An 18,356-nucleotide genomic window follows, 5' to 3' on the forward strand; every position below is an offset into this window, starting at 1 on the left:
AAGAAGCCACTACCAAGTTATTTGTGCATGCATGGTCCGGACTCCTCATGCACCATGCAAACAGGCATGAGTGGGGAGGGGCTGTCCTGAGCAATCATGTGCGCTCAGCCCCAAATACCAAGACATGCAGGCGAGCATGTGACAGAAAGCCTCCACTTCCCTCTTAGAAGAAAGAATGGTCAAGTGGAAGATGACAGGACTTCTTTGAAGAGGCCTACAAGGATGAAGGAAAACACTAAGAGGAGGAGGAGGAGCTCAACAAGGTATTGGAAGGACAACACCTGATAATCTTCCCTCATCACTCGGGTCTAGCTTTCTTCCACTAAGAAGACTGCAGCAGTTGATTTCCTGGGGCATTTTCCATGGGAAGGAAGATATTGTGCTCTCAACAGTTACAGCAACAGCAGGCAATTTTGAAGAGGTTGAAGCAATAGTAAACTTCAGAGCTGACATTGTAACATAAGTTCAACTTAGCAGTCACACAGCAACAACCACAGAAAATGTCATTAGTGATGAAAAGCGAGAGTGATATTCCCCCGTCCATCCCCATAACCACCAGATAATGACTGTTACCAAAGCACAGTTTTGCATTTCCTAAGGCTAATCAGAGAAAACTTCAGCAACCATCAGAGACTACAAACTGAATCATCAGTTGTTGCAGGGGTTACACCCACCAGAATGGAAGAGATTGCGCACATACATCATCAAATAACCGCCCTATGCTCTACTCTAGCACCAGCCAGAACCAAGGAGAATCCATAAAAGTATCAGTCCTTTGGATACCAAGAGGAGACAAATGGGCAAAAGCTCATACCTAGCAAAGAAAAAGAACAAGAAAGGAAGCGTAGCTGAAAAGTGCGCACAGTTTCAGTCCTTTGACCACGATCCTTTCCAAACACCTCATTCTCCATAGACAAAGAGCAAGATCAAGCTGTTGCGTGCTAGACAATCTGGACTACAGTCAGTCCTAGTTCTTGGATGATCAAGTAACATAAAAAGAACCGGAGGAACCTCCTGGAGAGTTTGCTTAATTTTGTCTTGTATTCTCAAGACTGACCTTCAGCCTCTACTGGAGCTTCTATTTCAGGAGGGGTCAAAGACCAGAATCCTTTCTACAAAAGCAGGGAAGGCTTACAAGAAATCCTAAAGGATAACCCCCAGAGGCAATTCCAATAGCCCCAACCTCTTCAGCAGTCACAACATTAAAGAAAGGATAGACAAGGAGGACAGAGATGGTAGCCCTCAGCACTCCTATGGAGATGTTCACACTAACAAAGCTCCTTGCAAAAGAAAGTATGTGACTCTTCTATAAAAATAATGTTCACCTAGAATATAAACCTAAAGTCTTGCTCTAAAAACAGATTAGTATTCTATGTGGACAATCATACAGTTATAATGCAATAAACATGTATACTTTATGCAAAACACTGGCAAAAGAAAAAAAAAATATTTGCTACAGCAAGAGGAAAACAAAAAGGCAATTTAACTGTTCAAGTATCCCTGACATACAAAACAACCACAAACAATAATATGAGCATATTACATTGTTATTATAAACAAAAATATATAAGAATGTAAAGACAAAGCTCCAAAAACCAAATGGAGGTAGTAGTACATTACAGCAGAAGCAGAGAATTCTCAACTCATCAACGACCAAAGAAAAAGCAGGGCTGACAAGCAGATGAGTGGATGGTTCCTAAACTCCTTACCTACCTGCCAATAGTTAAATGCTTTGTTACCAAACTTCAACAGCAACCATACCAGTAACCTTGTGGGACAATTTCCAAACATCAAAAAAGGATAAGCAGAATTTTACACAGCTGAAAAATTTCATCAACAGTACACAACAACAAAAAATAAGTCGCACAAAAAACAACTGTTCTGCATTAGCAAGAATGTACTGCCAAAGTATTGGCCAAAAACTGCATTAGAAAATTAGCAAGGGGCTGTAATATAAAATACAGTACATATCCTTATGTGAAAATTTTCAAAGGTGTTCCCCCACCTAAACTGATCCAAAAATAAAATTAACAAGAATAATTTCTAGCTCCATGTTTTATTCATTCATTACATATTTTGTTTTGAAATACTATAGGTCTAATTCATGATATAAATCTTAAATTTAAGATAAAATTAACCACAATATTAAATGCCTCACTACAAAAATTGCTAACTGGAATTAAAGTAGATGTACTTCTTTCCAAACTTACATGTGAAAATAACAAAAGTTTTACATATACGTACTACTACTAAGCAATGGATAACTCAGTGTATTATGTATTATAAATTCACTCATAAAACAGAAAAACACAAGGCAGCGACTGTAATGTTTTAGCTAGAAAACTTAGTATGTCCTCTGCAGAATTACATGGTAACTAACTTTTTTCTTGAGAAATAGCAGAAAAACAATTGACTGTACAACTGACTTCTTCAGTATTGTTCAGTACATACATTACTGAGCAAGACCATGAAGCATACATCACTTGGACTGTATACAGATTTCAAACATGTATCCTATCTAGAGTAAAAGCAAAAATATGACGACTCCACAAAAGACATACTTTCAATACTTAATAACTTAATATAATTGACAGCATGCTTTACAGGTTAAAGATTAGAATTAGTTAAAAATTACCTAAAACACTTCTACCCACTTTGAAACCTCAGCTGACTTTCTTGTTGCAGAAGCCTTAAAATACATAAACATCATCTGCAGCTGAAGTGTAGGAAGAAAGGGCAAATTTAATCATTTAAAGAATAATCAGTCAACAAAAATTAAAATTAGAAATTATCCTTTCTTGTTTTATAAGTTAATGATAATTTTGTTTCACAATAAACCTATCACATTAAGCCCACACTCATGGTTTTCACAAATCAGAAATATGATATTGTTATGATACAATAAAGTTTCATACATACTTACCTGGCAGATATATACTTAGCTATCGACTTCGTCGTCCCCGACAGAAATTCAAATTTCGCGGCACTCACTACAGGTAGGTCAGGTGATCTACCGCCCCGCTCTGGGTGGCAGGACTAGGAACCATTCCCGTTTTCTATCAGATTTTCTCTTCCACCTGTCTCCTGCGGGGAGGCTGGGTGGGTCATCAATCGTATATATCTGCCAGGTAAGTATGTATGAAACTTTATTGTATCATGACAATATCATTTTCATACATTCAACTTACCTGTCAGATATATACTTAGCTGATTGACACCCTTTGGTGGAGGGCAAGAGACAGCTAACTACTGAATAGACAGGTAAACAACATATGTTGTAGGTATTTATAGACCTTGGTTCCTACCTTATTAGGTGGAAGACTTCGTGGCTACTGCCTAGGAGTCTGCTTCTCCTCAAGAGCCTTAGCGAGATAGTGATCTGCGGCCAAGAGTTCTTGTGGGTCTGTCGATGGGGTCTTGTCCACTTACTCGGCAGAGCCTAACTGGCATTTGCCAATGGGTGCTAATCCGCTTATATGACAACACGCCTTCTTTAAGGAGCACACAACCGATCCCGATCACCCGATCCTAACACCCGTATTAGTTCTAAGATTGCCAAGAGTCATCCCCAAACTCTTAGCAAACAACCAAAAACTCGATAAACACACACACAAAAGTGTAAAAAAAAAAATTTGTACCCCTCTAAAAGTCAGTTACCACTCGATCTCCTAGTGAAGAGAAGTGAAGGCCGCCTGTGCGACATCTGACACTTCCCTGCACAGGAAACCAAGAACGCATCCGACAAGAGGGTTACGTACACTTATTTAAGGATCGGTGCTCGCTCCAGTACCCAGAACCGTCTGTGCTGACACAAACGGACCTAGAGAAAAACATTTCTCATATGTAACGCGCACATCCTTCAAGTAATGAGATGCAAACACTGAGTTGCATCTCCAATAAGTTGCATCCAAAATATTCTTGAGAGATATATTTCTTTGGAACGCAATAGACATCGCGATTGCCCTTACTTCATGAGCTCTTACTCTTAATAGTTTAAAAGAGTCATCAGGGCAGTTCTTATGCGCCTCGGTAATCACACTTCTTACAAAGAAGGCTAAGGCATCCTTAGACATCGGTCTTTTGGGGTCCTTTACCGAGCACCATAGACCGTGTTGCGAACCCCCCCAACTGCTTCTTTCTGTCCAGATAGAATTTAAGCGCTCTGACCGGGCAGAGGGACCTCTCTGCCTACCGGACTAGTCAGGCCTTTTACCTCGAAGCTCCTGGGCCAGGGATTCGAGGGATTCTCATTCTTAGCAAGAAAGAGAGTCTGGAACGAACAAATCGCAGAGTCTCCCTTGAAACCAACTCGTGACTCAAGGGCGTGCAACTCGCTGACTCTTTTTGCCGTAGCGAGACAGCAGAAACAGACAGACAGCAGAAACAGACACTTCCTTGTGATATCTCGAAAGGAAGCAGTGTGAGGTGGTTCGAACCTTTCAGAAGACAGAAATTTCAGGACCACATCCAGATTCCAGCTCGGAACTCTGGTTTCTATTGATTTTGATGTTTCGAAGGAACGAATGAGATCGTGTAAATCCTTATCATTTGTCAAATCTAATCCTCTGTTTCTGAATACAGCCGAAAGCATGCTCCTGTATCCCTTAATAGTCGGTACAGAGAGATGCGATTTTTCCTTCAGGAAAAGAAGGAAATCCGCAATTTCGGTCACAGAGGTATTGGAGGAGGACAGCTTCTTCGACCTACACCAACTTCTGAACACCTCCCACTTCGATTGGTACACTCGCATAGTAGATGATCTGCGGGCTCTGGCAATTGCGCTTGCCGCCTTGCGAGAAAACCCTCTCGCTCTGACAAGTCTTTCGATAGTCGAAAGGCAGTCAGAGCAAGAGCGGGTAGGTTTTGATGGTACCTCTCGAAGTGGGGTTGTTTGAGCAGATCTATCCTGTTTGGAAGAGATCTGGGGAAGTCCACCGTCCACTCCATTACCTCTGTGAACCAAATTCGGGATGGCCAATATGGGGCTATCAGAGTCATTCTTGTCCCCTTCGAGGCCACGAACTTTCTGACTACTTCCCCCAGTATCTTGAATGGGGGAAAAGCGTACACGTCTAGCCCTGACCAGTTCAGGAGAAAGGCGTCTATTGCATAAGCTCTGGAATCTTCTACTAGAGCGCAAAATGTGTCTATCCTCTTGGAGAGGAACGTGGTGAACAAATCTATTTGAGGCTTCCCCCAAAGAGACCAAAGACTCTGACACACTTGTGAGTGGAGGGTCCATTCTGTTGGAAGGACCTGGAACCTCCTGCTCAGTCTGTCCGCTCTCACGTTCCTCTCCCCTTGGACAAACCTTGTTAGGAGAGTTACATTCTTTTGATTTGCCCAAATCAGCAGATCTCTTGCCAGTTCATATAGGGCGAGAGAGTGAGTTCCTCCTTGTTTTTTCACATAAGCCAGAGCGGTGGTATTGTCGGAGTTTATCTGCACTACTCCGTCTCTGACTGTGTCTTCGAAGCTCTTTAACGCTAGGTGAATTGCTAAGAGCTCCTTGCAATTTATGTGCCATGACACCTGCTCTTCTGACCAGGTGCCTGACACTTCTTTGGATCCTAAGGTTGCACCCCAACCTGTCTCCGACGCGTCTGAGAACAATATCAGGTTTGGGTTCCGTACTTCCAGGGACACTCCTTTGTTCTCTTCTAAAGGGGTTAACCACCACCTTAATTGATTCTTTACTTCTGTTGAGATTGGAAAAGTATCTGAGAGCTGTCCTGTCTTCCAATTCCAACTCCTTCTCAGGAAGAACTGTAGCAGACGGAGATGCAGTCTTCCTAGAGGAAAGAACTGTTCGAGCGAGGAAAGGGTCCCCAAAAGGCTCAGCCATTCCCTCGCTGTACTGCGCTCCTTCCCTAAGAAGCTGGATACTGTGGTGCAACCTTTCTTTATTCTCTCTTGAGAAGGAAATACTCGAAAACCCCGAGAATCCATCCGAATCCCCAGATAAACCATGTTCTGGCTGGGGATCATCTGAGATTTCTCGAGGTTTACGATCAATCCTAATGACTTCGTCAGTTCCAAAGTCGTTGAAAGATCCTCCAAACACTGCTTTTGAGACCTGGCCCTGATGAGCCAGTCGTCCAGGTATAGGGAGACGCTTATCCCCTTCAAATGAAGGTTTCTTGCTACATTTTTCATCAAGTCTGTGAAGACTTGGGGAGCCGTGGACAGGCCGAAACACAGGGCCCTGAACTGATAGACCCTTCCCTCCAACATGAAACGAAGGTACTTTCTCGACGAATGATGAATCGGGATGTGGAAATATGCGTCTTGAAGGTCTAGGGACGCCATCCAATCTCCTTGACAGAGTGCTGCAAGGACTGAAGCAGACGTTTCCCTGCTGAACTTTTGTTTTTCTACGAATCTGTTCAGCGCACTTACATCCAGTACTGGTCTCCATCCCCCCGAAGCTTTCGCTAGAAACAAGCGATTGTAAAACCCCGGGGAGCTGTGATCCAGTACCAGCTCGATTGCTCTTTTGTCCCACATCTGCTCTACCATTTGACTAAGAGTATCCATCAGTACAGGGTCCCTGTATCTGGCGGACAGTTCCCTCGGTGTTGTTGTCAGGGGAGGGCTGTCCTTGAATGGGATATAATAACCCTTCTCGATGATCGACATCGACCAAGAGTCGGTTCCTATGTTTGCCCAGGCTTCCGCAAAGACTTGCAACCTGGCTCCTACAGGTGTTTGGAGAATAGTTTCTTCATTTTCCCTTCTTAAAGGGTCGGAAGGAAGATCTTCCCCTTTTTTCTGTTGTCTTCCTTCTGGTGATCGATCTAGCTGGAGGGCCTCCTTGAAAGGGCTGCTGCTGAGCTGGACGAGCCCCTTTCTTTTCCTCATTGGCCACAGGTCTATTCTTCATTGAAGACTGCCTAAGGAGATCTTGAGTGGCCTTCTCAGTTAGTGAATGTGCAATGTCTCTCACCAACTGAGAAGGGAATAAATGTTCTGAGAGAGGAGCGAACAACAAAGCGGACCTCTGCGAAGGAGAGACGGCCTTGGTGAGGTAAGCACTATAAACCGCCCTCTTCTTTAGCATTCCCGCACCAAAGAGGGAGCAGACTTCCGCCGATCCATCTTGAACAGCTTTATCAATGCATGTCAAGATACTATGCAAGGCTTCGGGGTTTAGATGTTCCGTTTCCTGGGACTTCTTAGCCAAAACCCCAAGGGACCAATTTAGGAAGTTAAATACTTCCAAGGTGTGGAAAAGTCCCTTGAGGAGATGGTCCATCTCCGAAAGACCCCATGTTGCTCTGGCCGAGTTCAAGGCGTGTCTCCTCGAGGAGTCTACAAGACTCGAGAAGTCTGATTCGGCCGAAATGGGCAGAGACAATCCCATATTCTCTCCCGTCTCATACCATATGCCTCTTCTACCTGTTAGTTTGGCAGGAGGCATACAAAATACTGTCCTTCCTAACTCCTTTTTCGTCTTGATCCAGGAGTCAAGCGATTGTAGGGCCCTCTTCATGGATATGGCCGATTTCATTTTCAGGAAGGACGAAGACTTGTGCGCTTTCGTGCTCGAAAAGAGCGAGCGTGGAGGAGGAGGAGCAGCTGGAGTCAACGAATCTCCATACTCTTCTAAAAGGAGAGAAGAAAGAACTTTATAATTCAAAAGCCCTTCTTTATTTGTAATCTCGTCTTCCGAAATGTCCTCTACGTTAAGAGGATCGGAAGGAGAAGGCTCCCTTCCTTTGTCTGTCTCCTCCCTTGATTTCTTCCTCTCCGAAGAAGAAGCACTTCTAACAGGAGAGGGACTAAGAGTTATTCTCTCTCTACGCCTATCCTTAGGAGAGTCTTGGATAGTTTGAGCTTGGCGCCTGGACAACTCCTGGCGGTTGTCAAGCTCTTCTTGTAAAGAATGCGCCTGGCGCTTAGCAGGAGTATCTTGCTCAGAATACTCCTGGCGCATGGGAGGCGCATCGTCCTCGGAATACTCCTGGCACCTGGCAGGCGCATCGCGCTCCGAATACTCCTGGCGCTTGGCAGGTGCATCACGCTCCGAATACTCCTGGAGCCTGGCAGGCGCATCGCGCTCCGAATACTCCTGGCGCCTGGTAGGCGCATTTTGCTTGGCAGGCGCATTGCGCCTAGCAGGCGCTTCGCTCCTATCAGGCGCTTCCTCTCCTCTAGTTGGATCTTGGCGCTGGGTTGGCGTTCTGGGCCTCGAACAATCTAGAGAATAATCAGGCTCTTTGCGCCTGAAAGACTCTTCTCTTCCCATGATTACTTCGAAATCAACTTCACTATCAGGTGTTCTCTGGCGCCTACTTGGCGCCTGGCGCTTGGCAGGAGTTACTTCCTTTTCAACTTCTCTCCTGTCTGATGCTCCGCTCCCCCCAGAGATGGCCACCTGTGCGACAACTCCCCTGGAAGGCTCGTTGCGCCTGATAGGAGATCGGTATCTAGATCTTTTTACAGGAAGCCTATCGTCCTTTCTACGAGCAGGCTCCTTGGAAAGTACTCCTACCAAAGACGCTAGTTGTTCCTGCATATTTCTCAAAATCTTCCTGGTAGAGGACTCCTCCTCATTCGAAGCAGGAGAGGGAGATCTGGAAGGCGCTCGAGGCTCCCTTAACGTCCATGGATCTAACTCCTTCCTGGCCCTCTTTACTACCGAAGGCGCATCTTCTTCAGAGAAGCGCTCAGGGCTAGAGTTGAATTCAGGCTCTTTCCAATTCCTCTTCAGCAGACGGGAAAGCTTCGACTCCTTCCATCCTCTTTTCGGAGAAGGAGAACCTGAAGACGAAAAGCACTCTCGTAGGACGCTTTTCCTATAGCGGTCCCTGGCAATCTGAGACGTAACAGATTCTGCCGAAGGGACGCCTGATCGTTGGGGATTCTCCACGACCTCCGTAACTTTCGACTTTCCTTCTCCTCTGGGCCAGGGAGCTTGGAAGCGGTCTAAGCCTGGGAGCGTCGCAGAGACGACCAGACGCCCCCTCCACCACACTGGGGACACTTATATCACTCGAAAATTCACATTCACTTTGCTTACCTTCCAATGCTGCCATTTTTTCCTGCATTTTTTGAAGGGAAGCTCTGAGTTCTGCAATTTCCGAAGCAGAATCAGAGGGGTTAGCTACCTGTGATCGGGCTGATAAAGAATGAGAATAATTATAAGAAGAAGCTACAGAACTAGATAGAAGTTCACGAGATCTAGATTTACTACGGCTTTTGTAAACCGCCTTCCTCTCTCTATCTTTCTCTAACTTCTTCAAGTAAGAAGTTAGATTCTTCCATTCTTGAGCACTCAGTCTTTCACACTCATTACATGTGTTCTCAATCGAACACTCAACTACTCTACATCCACGGCATGCAGTGTGAGGATCTACCAAAGCCTTCGGAATCCTCACCTTACAGCCCTCATTCACACACACTCTGAAACTAACACTAGAGTCAGACATATTCAAGAAAAATCCAAAGCCAAGTCCAAAAACAATTCCACAATAGCGAATGCCAAACAACGATCCAAGTACGTCACCAAAAATCAGTCGAAAGATGATCAAAAGCGTTGAAAAAAGAATTCCAGTCAGGAGGTAGTAACAACAATGTTGACACCACCGGCAACAGAGAAAATCTGATAGAAAACAGGAATGGTTCCTAGTCCTGCCACCCAGAGCGGGGCGGTAGATCACCTGACCTACCTGTAGCGAGTGCCGCGAAATTTGAATTTCTGTCGGGGACGACGGAGTCGATAGCTAAGTATATATCTGACAGGTAAGTTGAATGTATGAAAACTCAATTTCCCATTTTATTAATAGAGATCAACAGCTGGATGAGTGCCACTGTAGTGCCACACAGTGGAAGCAGCACATGGATCCTGGGTTCCAGGTAGAGAGGACCCTTCACTTTTAATGTCTAACTTGTTGACAACAACCTAATTTTGTTACTTTGGCATATTCAAAAATTGAATCAGTGAATTTGTCAAGCTTAGACTTTGCAATTGGCAGTGTCTGCTTCCTTAACCCTCTGTAAATACAGTATATAAGTCTTCATTTTCTCAAAAGCATTTCACCTTCCTTACCCTTGTAATGTTCTCCACCTTCCTTTCCCATGCAATGTTCCCAATTTTCCTACATTATTGATATCGTATGTAATTATGGGCTTCAGTAAATTAACCATTACAAAGTGTTACATTTGCTAGATGTTTTCAAGTGACTACAGACAGCACATTCCTTGAACAAGTGTAGGAACATTATTCTTAGTATTAAGCATGGATTTTATTTATGTAAATTTTGTACTACCTCTTAAGCGTTTTATGCGGCAATTAATTAGTAGCCTAGTATCTAACGTATAGTGCTGCACTAACTTGCGTCTGTGTGGAATTCTTTTACATAGTGCAACTTTGTAATCGTAATGTCAACTTAATAGTATTTAATTTCAAATTTATCCCACATACAGTACTGCATTTAAATATGTGCAAGTACATGTTCTTGGCATTAATAGCACCATTTTATTCTATGAACAAGCGAGTATGCTTAGATGGCCAGCCAGCCAAAACCCCTCCTTAACTGAGAGTAATTTAATTCACTCAGGTTAATCCAGTTCTTATAGACCCTCCATCCTACCAAGGACGAAATGTCTATTAATATGGGGGGCCATTTTTATGTGCAGGGTTAACCCTCACTCATAAAATGGCCAGCCCTATGCATACAAAGTGCAAATGGCTCCCTGTATAGTATACTTCTCTCATTTTTCTTTCCTGTATTATTCTTCCACTGCCTGCAAAATCTGGTGTTTCCAAGCTGCGGCAGGAGAGCTACTACAAAGATTGGAAGCCCTGCCTGATGCGACGGCAATATTGAACACTGAGACACTCCTGTCTCAGCTTTACCATGAGACTCCTGGATTTGTCCTCAGAAGTGTTTTAGTTTTGGTAGCGAGCAGACGTCCCTTGCTCTCGCTTGACCACTCCACAGGTCCGCCAACCTGTGCCCTATGTGCGACAGGCCACAGTTCCGGATACTCATGTACTGGATCATTGCTTTGGACTTCTACGATAAGCTTAAGACTCAAGTATTTTGATGGCCTGTTTTTCCTCCTACTGAAGTTTCTTGACTTTTGTTAACAAACCCTCTCCAAGACTCTCCTGTGATTCACCATGTGTATTTCTCTCTCTTCATTCATCAGTAAACCCTCCTTTACTTCCCCTAGTAGGTCCTTTTCTCAGCCTGCCACCCATCATTTGCATGCTAGTCAAACTCTGTCATGTGAAAAGTGCAATTGGCTGTGCCACTCATGGGAACACTGATAGATAGTGAATCCTTATTATTTCAATTGCATGGTATTAGAGCTTCAATTCTCCCTAACCCAAGAATTAATTCGACACCTCTCTCTTTTGGAAGAAGGATGCCTTTATTGTGAATGACAAGGACACTCTCAACTCACCCTTGCATATGTCTCTGGACTTATCCATGTGTGACAGGGAATTTCATCTTTTACAAAACTGCTGAATCTTTATAATCTCAGCTTCTTTATTATTATTCACATCTGTCCCTAGTATTAATTTGTAAACTATTGTTATTAATTGCAAAGTAAATGTAATTAATCATTAACAGAGTATAACGACATCTTGCTGCAAATTTACTTAAAAGAGTAGCAAAGGTTAGCAATTTTCTTTCCATTTTTCTTCAGTTGTGTTTTGTTTAATATCTCAGCCATTATATAGTGTTTCGTTCCTTGGCCAAAGCTGGCATATACAGTTAAAACTATTTATTAATTAATAACACTGCCATTTATGTTTTCCTTAGTTTCTGGAAATAACATTAAGTACACAGTTAATGAGATGTAGATTAATTTCTGTATAGTACTTTACTCTTTTCGTGGACAGGATTGCTCGAAAATCCTAAACAACAAAAAGATCTCCCACAATGAAATGATGTCTATGCCTTTTAGGAGTAAAACTAACCCTAATCTGTAACAGAAGCCAAAAACGTGGAACATGGAAATCCCTGAACTCCCTGACACATATGTTGATAGGGCTTGGAACTTTTGGAGGAATCCATGGTCAAAGGACACACACACAAACTCTAAAACGCAAAGAAATAACAGGCAAACAAAGCACCCAGCTTGGGAAGGAGAGTGCAATGCGGCTACTCTCCAAGGCAGTCAAAGAAAGAACTGATGTGTCAAGAGGGCCCATGCTTGGTCAGTGATCAGCTTCCACCTCGTATACGTATGTGTTGCCAGATACCACAGATTCGTTGCTTTACAATCTTTGATTGTTTTTAACCGGTTTCCAGCTGGTGCTAGAAGATTATCCTATTGTTAAGACTGGTTTCTTCCGCTTATGAACAAACAGTATATATTAATCTTTGCAAGAACTTCTGGTAATATAATATAATCATTAGGCATGGTTGCCTAATGATTATATTATATTACCAGATGACCTGGATGATTATATTATATTACCCACTGACCTGGATGAGCCTTGTGATCTAAATCATGAGCACTTGATTTCACATTCTCTTTTAAATTGATGGCCATGTCTTCCTCACTCTCAAGCACAAGGGGCCTTGGACTGAGTCTAAAGTTTACATCGTGTAAGGAACAATGAGGATATGTCCCAGGTATACAGTAAGTTTAACATGAGCAGTACCCAATTTAGAGAACCAACCACAGTTGCCCAATACCACAACTACTCAAGTGTAGCTGTTGTGATCCAATTCACAACCATAGACACAAATGAGTCTATGCATACCTGCCAGGGTAAGAAGAGCCAACACCTTTAACTTGGTGGTGGTACACTGACGACATAATAAAGGAGACACAGAGACCAGACCTAATGGGACCATAGTCAAAACCCCCACTGAGACTGTGACTGCTCATCTACCTGAACCAAGAGCAATGGGAGCAGCAGCAGCAGTGACCAGAATAACAGACCAACCATCAAAATTAAAGACAGTGACCAAGCAACTGCCTGGAGTCACATTAGCTGCAGTAGCTGTCCCAGGTCTGGCCCATCAACTAGGGACATGAAAATATTATTCTTGTCCTCAGGAGAACAGCAGAACTGACATGACTGGTAAAATCCAAATCTTGGCTTGCAACCAAGGAATCTGTGAATGGTGAAAATAACTTATAGAGCAGGAACACTCATACAACAAAAGACAGATCCCCATAGTACCAAACTTGCACATGCCTGGACCACAAGGCCAGAAAAATGACAAATTTTTGTATCAATATGATATTGTCATGATACAATAAAGTTTTATACATACTTACCTGACAGATATATACTTAGCTATAGACTCCGTCGTCCCCGACAGAATTTCAAATTTCGCGGCACACGCTACCGGTAGGTCAGGTGATCTACCGCCCTGCCCTGGGTGGCAGGACTAGGAACCATTCCCGTTTTCTAATCAGAATTCTTCTCTTCCACCTGTCTCCTGCGGGGAGGCTGGGTGGGCCATTAATCGTATATATCTGTCAGGTAAGTATGTATATCTGTCAGGTAAGTATGTATAAAACTTTATTGTATCATGACAATATCATTTTTATACATTCAACTTCCCTGCCAGATATATACTTAGCTGATTAGCACCCATTGGTGGTGGGTAAGAGACAGCTAACTACTGAAATAGACAGGTAAACAACATATGTTGTAGGTATTAATAAACCTTGGTTCCTACCTTATTAGGCTGAAGACTTCGCGGATACTGCCTAGGAGTCTGCTTAGCCTCAAGAGCCTCAGCGAGATATTGATCTATGGCTAAGAGTTCTTGTGGGTCTGCCAATGGGGTCTTATCCACTTACTCGGCAGAGCCTAAAGGCCTTTGTCATTGGGTGCTATTCCACTAACATGACAATACACCTTGTTCAAGGAGCACAACACCGATCCCGATCACCTAATCCTAACATCCATGTTAGTTCTAAGATTGCAAGGAGTTATCCCCGAACTCCTTACAAACAACCAAAAACTCGAAACATAATTACACGTTCATTTATAACAAAATATACAAAAAAAAAAATTTTGTACCCCCCTACTAGCCATACATACCCTTGATCCCCTACTAGCAATGACACCATGCGCCCGTGCGACATCAGTGAGCTTGCTAATAGAAAACCAAGCACATATCTGACAAGAGGGTTTATGTACGATAAAGATAAAAATATTTTAAGGATCAGTCTTTGCTCCAAGACCCAGAACTGTATCTGCTGATACAAATGGACCTAGAGAGAAGCACTTCTCATAAGTCACTTTCACATCCTTCAGGTAATGAGACGCAAACACTGAATTGCACCTCCAATAAGTAGTCTCAATGATATTTCTGAGAGACATATTCTTTTGGAACGCCAGGGACGTTGCTACTGCTCTCACCTCATGGGTCTTAACCTTTAGAAGACCGAAGGATTCCTCCGAGCAGTTCTTGTGTGCATCAGTAATCACGCTTCTCACAAAGAAGGCCAAGGCGTTTTTGGACATGAGTCTTTTGGGGTTCTTCACAGCACACCAAAGACCTTGTTGACATCCTCCCATCTGTTTCTTTCTCTCTAAATAAAATTTAAGAGCTCTCACTGGACAGAGAGACCTCTCTGTCTCTCTGCCTACGAGGTTAGATAGGCCTTTTACCGCCTCAAAGCTTCTGGGCCAAGGTTTGATGGGTTCTCGTTTTTCGCCAGAAACAATGTCTGGAACGAGCAGATAGCCGCATCTCCTTTGAATCCCACTGTGGAGTCCAGAGCGTGCAATTCGCTCGTCCTCTTGGCTGTAGCGAGAGACAACAGGAATAAGCATTTCCTAGTGACTTCGCGGAAGGAAGCCAGATGTAGAGGCTCGAATTTATCTGAGGTAAGGAATTTCAGGACCACGTCCAGATTCCAACTAGGCGTTCTAGGAGCTGCTGATTTTGAAGTTTCAAAGGACTGAATCAAATCATGTAGATCCTTGTTCTCTGCAATTTCTAGCCCTCGATTCCTGAATACTGAAGACAGCATGCTTCTGTATCCTTTGATTGTCGACACGGAAAGGTGCGATTCCTCTCTCAGAAAGAGGAGGAAATCGGCAATGTTAACTATAGAGGTACTGGAGGAGGACAGCTTCTGACTCTTACACCACCTCCTAAAGACTTCCCACTTCGATTGGTATACTCTTCTCGTCGAAGATCTGCGGGCTCCAGCGATAGCGCCTGCAGCCTTGCGAGAAAATCCCTCGCTCTGACAAGTCTTTCGATAGTCGAAAGGCAGTCAGAGCGAGACCGGGGAGGTTGTGATGAAACCTCTCGAAGTGGGGGTTGTCTGAGTAGATTCTGCTCTGCTTGGAAGAGATCTGGGGAAGTCCACTATCCACTCCAGTACCTCCGTGAACCATTCTTGGGCTGGCCAAAATGGGGCTATTAGGGTCAACTTCGTGCTCTTTGAAGCTACGAATTTCCTGAGTACTTCCCCCAGGATCTTGAACGGGGGAAAGGCGTAGGCGTCTAAGCCCGACCAATCCAGGAGAAACGCGTCTATTGCAAAGGCTCTTGGATCTTCCACTAGAGCGCAAAAGATCTCTACTCTTTTGGAGAGGAACGTCGCAAACAGGTCTATGTGGAGTCTCCCCCACAGGGACCAAAGGACTTCGGCACCACTTCTGGTGTAGAGTTCCACTCTGTGGGAAGGACCTGATTCCTCCTGCTTAGTCTGTCCGCTCTCACTTTTTTTTATATCCCGTTGCACAAATCTTGTGAGGAGAGTTATGCCTCTTTCCTCTGTCCAGGTTAACAGGTCTTTTGTTAACTGATAGAGGGAGAAAGAATGCGTCCCTCCTTGCTTGCGTACGTAAGCCAGAGCCGTGGTGTTGTCCGAGTTTATCTGTATCACCCCGCCTCTGACTATCTCCTCGAAGAATCTTAAGGCTAGGTGTATGGCTACTAGTTCTTTGCAATTGATGTGCCAGGACACCTGTTCCTTTGTCCAGGTGCCTGACACCTCCCTTGCTCCTAGCGTCGCTTCCCCATCCATCCCGACTCCGAAGCGTCGGAAAATAACACTTGGTCTGGGTTCTGCAGGGCAAGTGACACGCCTTCGTTCTTCTGAAGAGGAAGGATCCACCACTTCAAGTGATCTTTTATCTCTTGTGGAATCGGGAAGGTGTCTGAGAGCTGTCCCGTCTTCCAACTTTACACCCCGTTCAGGAAAAACTGAAGAGGGCGAAGGTGAAGCCTCCCCAGAGAGAAGAACTTTTTCTAGCGAGGACAGAGTCCCTAAAAGGCTCAGATAATCCCTCGCTGAACTGCTCTCTCTCTCTAAGAAGCTCGAGATTCTTGACAAACCTCGAGTGATTCTCTCTTCGCCGCGGAAGGAAATACCCGAAAACCCCGAGAATCCATCTGAATCCCCAGATAGACCAAGTTCTGGCTGGGGATCAGTTGCGACTTCTCGAGGTTCACGAGAAATCCCAGCGATTCTATCATCATTCTTGTTATTAATAAGTCCTCCAAGCACTGAATCTCCGACTTGGCCCTGATCAGCCAGTCGTCTAAGTAGAGGAGAGTTTATTCCCTCTAGGTGAAGCCAATCTCGCTACATTCGCCATCAGGTTGGTGAAGACCTCTGGAGCTGTAGACAGGCCGAAACACAGAGCCCTGAACTGAAAAATCTTGCCTCCTATCATAAATCGAAGATATTTCTTTGACAAGTGGTGAATGGGAACGTGGAAATATGCATCTTGCAAGTCCAGAGAGACCATCCAATCTCCTGGACGAAGAGCTGACATTACTGATGGCGGACGTTTCCATACGGAACTTCTTTTTCTGAACAAATCGGTTCAGAGGCGCTTACGTCCAGTACTGGTTCTCCACCCCCCCCCCGATGCCTTTGGTACTAGAAAAAGGCGATTGTAAAATCCCGGGGAGTGTGGGATCCTGCAACAAGTTCGATAGCCTCCTTTTCCACCCACATTTCTCTACCATTTGAAGGAGAGTCTTTCTCATCACAGGGTCTCTGTACCTCGCTGACAGTTCCCGAGGCGTAGAGGTTAGGGGAGGACTGTCCTCGAAGGGGATTACGTATCCTTTCCTTAGGACTGAAACTGACCAAGGGTCGGCTCCCCTTTTTGCCCAGGCTCCTGCAAAGTTCAGGAGTCTGGCGCCTACTGGTGCTTGGAGGATCATCAAGTCAGTTTTGTCTTCTTGAAAGGTCTGAAGGAAGACCTTCCTCTCTTATCAGAGCTCTTCTTTCTGGAAGGGGGACGAGCCGCTGCACCTCCATAAAAGGGCTGCTGAGGAGGGCGAGAGTCCTTTTTATTTGTAGACATTACAGGACGACTCTTCTTGGATGTTTGGACAAGTAGGTCTTGTGTCGCCTTCTCAGTTAGCGAGCGAGATATATCCTTCACTAACTGAGAAGGAAACAGATGATCTGACAGAGGGTGCGAAACAACAAAACGCTGTCCTCTGGGCTCTTGGATGAAAACCGCTTTGGATAAAGGGATCCATAAACGATCTCTTCTTCAGAAGACCAGCACCAAATAGGGAAGCAACTTCTCCCGAACCGTTTTGTACTGCCTTGTCCATGCAAGACAGGACGCTATGGAGAATCTCTGGTTCTTAAGAAACTCCGGGTCTTTAGACTTATTATCCAGAACTCCGAGAGACCAATCCAGAAAATTGAACACCTCTAAAGTGATGAAAAGTCCCTTTAGAAAGTGGTTCAACTCTGAAATGCTCCACGTAGATCTGACCGATACTAAAGAGTGACGTCTGGAGGCATCCACTAGATTGGCAAAGTCCGCGTCTGCCGATGCAGGAAGAGAAAGACCCATAGTCTCTCCTGTCCCGTACCAAATACCTCTCTTTCCATGGAGTTTGGAAGGAGGCATGCAGAATACTGTCTTTCCCAACTCTTTCTTAGTGCCCATCCAAGAATCCAAAGATTGGAGGGCCTTTTTCATTGAAATCGCAGGTTTCATTTTTCAGGAAGGAACCGAGGATTTCACAGTAGCCGTACTCGAAAAGAGAGAACGAGAGAAGGAAGGAGGAGCGGTGGACTAAAAGAGTCTCCAAACTCTTGTAGTAACAAGGAGGCTAAGGTCTTGTAGTTTGAGAGTCCCTCATTTGTAGGAAGCTCGTCATCAGACAACTCGTCCAAACCTCGATCCGACGAAGGAGAAAGCTCTCGTTTGGAGGAAGTGTCTTTCCAAGACCTCCTACGATCTGAAGGAGAGGAGGGCTTCTGTTTTGGAGAAGAGTCATAAATTCCAGATATGAGTCTATTTGTATCTTGCTTCATGGAAGAACTCCGACTCCTGCCTCCTGGCTCTTGACTCTTGACTCCTGACTCCTGCCTCCTGACTCCTGCCTCCTGGCTCCTGCCTCTTGACTCCTGACTCCTGCCTCCTGACTCCT

The sequence above is a fragment of the Macrobrachium nipponense genome, chromosome 16, assembly GCF_015104395.2.
Source record: "Macrobrachium nipponense isolate FS-2020 chromosome 16, ASM1510439v2, whole genome shotgun sequence".
NCBI classification, from domain to species: Eukaryota; Metazoa; Arthropoda; class Malacostraca; order Decapoda; family Palaemonidae; genus Macrobrachium; species Macrobrachium nipponense.